Source organism: Limulus polyphemus, unplaced genomic scaffold (assembly GCF_000517525.1).
Source record: "Limulus polyphemus unplaced genomic scaffold, Limulus_polyphemus-2.1.2 Scaffold418, whole genome shotgun sequence".
Lineage (NCBI taxonomy): Eukaryota > Metazoa > Arthropoda > Merostomata > Xiphosura > Limulidae > Limulus > Limulus polyphemus.
The window spans coordinates 458,997-461,869 of record NW_013666028.1 but is presented as its reverse complement, the minus strand read 5'-3'; positions in this window follow the sequence as shown (position 1 = coordinate 461,869).

Sequence of the window (2,873 nt, the reverse complement as noted above, 5' to 3'; positions counted from 1 at the left end):
CCTACATGCATTTCCACCAAATCGTGCATTTGGGACAAATTTGCCAATTTATGTTTTTTTAGTGTATTTAGCAATGCCAGCCAAAATGTATACCCAGACAGGGAGATTCCCTCAGCTGGGAGGAGGGGGAAAGCAAAGAAGACATTTATCCTCTATCCAACCCCCAGCAAAGTTATCCAGTTTTAAACAGTGGAAAATACGGCTTTATATACCTACTTAATCACTTCCCTAACTGTTAAGAAGTATGCAATGTTTAAAATATGATCGTTTCTGCTCTGGGCTCTAGCTTATCGCTTTCACTCGACGTCACCTGGTAACTGTTTCTTTGCATGCTTTGGAACGGCATTGTATTTTTGTTTATTTGAAGTTAAGCACAAAGCTACACAATGAGCTATCTCTAGGGTTTCTAGTGTTGTAAGTATGCAGACCGAACGGCATTGTATACTGCCGCTCATTGGATCTTGATAATATTCTTGGTCACACAAAAATATTATGATGTGCTAGCTTGTTGTGATGATTTCAGTGGTTCGTCATATGCTCTTTCAGCTTCATTATTTGTTGAAATTGTTGTATTATGAAAAAAAGACACATGTTATCACTATTGTATTTATTACTTGCCTTGATTTTCGTACTGATAACCAAACTTAGATCACTTACTTCCTATCTGACAACTGAGTTGTTTGGAACTTGTTTTTTATTAATGCAAAGTTACACAATGATGGCACCAGTGATCGAAACGTCATACTTTTTCTAAAAAATAATATTTCTTACTATAAAAAGTGTAACTTGTACCAAAATGGTAGTGTTTCTGAATTCTCTGACTTTTGGCTGAGTTTAGCAATGTAAAGCAAAGTCAAACAACCTGTATTAATCATTCATATACCACCAAAGACAGTGTATTTATTACCCAGGATAAGTGTATATACTGGAACTTTCAGGGATTTCTGTGCATGAGCAAAATTCTGTCAATCTATAGAGAAAATCTGTTCCTATTGAGAAAACATAAACATGAAACAGTTATGATATTGTCTTTGGTCGTTTGTTAATTTCCGGTATAAATTCTTCCCGAGGAACTTCAGCGATACAAGTCCTTTCTTAAGTAAAACTAGTTTATTCTTTCTCAATACAACTTTGCAATACACAAAATTTCCACAGTCAATACATTTGCAATCTCGATAACAAATCACACACTTTATATTACCGCCACTACCGCTCGCTTGACTCAATTATCTGTCTCTATATCTATCTATCTGCAATTATTTGCCGGGCTTATATGCTAAAATAGAGGGCGCCTGGAAAAGACCAGAGCTGCCAGGAAAAGTCAGGATCCTTAGAGAATCTCATGACGTGTTACCAGAATCACGTGCTGAAGACGTGTCACCTGAAAAAGCCACTTTCGAAGAAGAAACCTGACTCGGTTTTGAGAAGGGAAACAGTGAAGCACCCTTGATGAAGCTACTACCACTGATGTGACTACTACAGATAATAGGACATTTCCTGATGGAACAGATGAAACTAACATGAAGCAGAAGCCAACGAGATGGAGACCAGTACGGATGAAGATTTGTTGAATTTTAATTTTGTGTTTGTAAATTCTGTACATTTAATTAAGTTATTGTTAATTATCTATTGGTTTAATGTAAGTGGCTATTGTTCAGGATGAACAATACTAAGGAAGAGGCAGTGTTACGACAGCGGAAGTCACGTGACGCTGGTAACACGTCATGAGATTCTCGAAGAATCGTGACTTTTCCTGGCAACTCTTGTCTTTTCCAGGCGCCCTCTATTTTAGTATATAAGCCCGGCAAATAATTGCAGATAGACATAGATATAGAGACAGATAATTGAATCAAGCGAGCGGTAGTGACGGTAACAAAGTCTGTGTTTTGTTATCGAGATTGCAGACGTATTGACTGTGGAAATTCTGTGTATTGCAAAGTTGTATCCAGAAAGAATAAACCAGTTTTAATTAAGAAAGAACTTGTATCGCTGAAGTTTCTCGGAAAGAATTTCTATCGGAAATTAACAAACGAACAGAGACAGTTAAACTTGAAATAAACGCATATACATTTCCAGATGAAAACAAAAACAAAATAACTGACTTTATCAAATAGTTTCAGCTTTTGATCATTTATTCTGATAAATCTCATGAAATGTTAATAAAATTTTGGTTGATGTTGGTTGTGTGTGAGTACTTTAAAAATACTGAAAACAGAATCTTCCAGTATTAGGAAGATTGAATTCCGAATGGGTGAGCCTGGAAAGCGGTAGATGTTCAAAGAATTCTTTTATATAAATGTAGGTCTACTTTACTCTTCGGAAACATGAGCTTACTCTATTGAGTATCGCATATAAATCTTAAAAGCTAAAAGGCAATATATAAAACACAAGAGAGAAATCCAGTAACTGCTTTTAAAATAGATTTTTTACTTTTTGTGAGAAAATTTGTGATGTTCTTTGGAGTTCGAACTTTCAATAGTGAAAGTAACATTGCTAAAAACTCAATTTATATTTCAGTTGTATAATTTTTGTTCCCTTTCATTTATGTTGAAAATAGTATTTTTATATTTAAAAAATATATACAACCTCACATCAAGGCCTCATAGATTAATTTATTCTAATAAGTTTAAAAGAATTTCAATTTGAGGGTAGGCTGATAGAGATCCTGATGAGTAATAAAATCGAATCGGGTATACTAACAGTATTCGATGATGAGAAACCCACTTTGAGACTAATAATGGCTGGAGACGGCTTGAATGGGTAATGAAGAAAAACTTTAACATAAGTTTAACATATGTTTAGCAAATGTACAACGTTTCGACAAGGTTTTGTCATCATCAGGTGCAAGTAATTTACAATGACACGAACATATA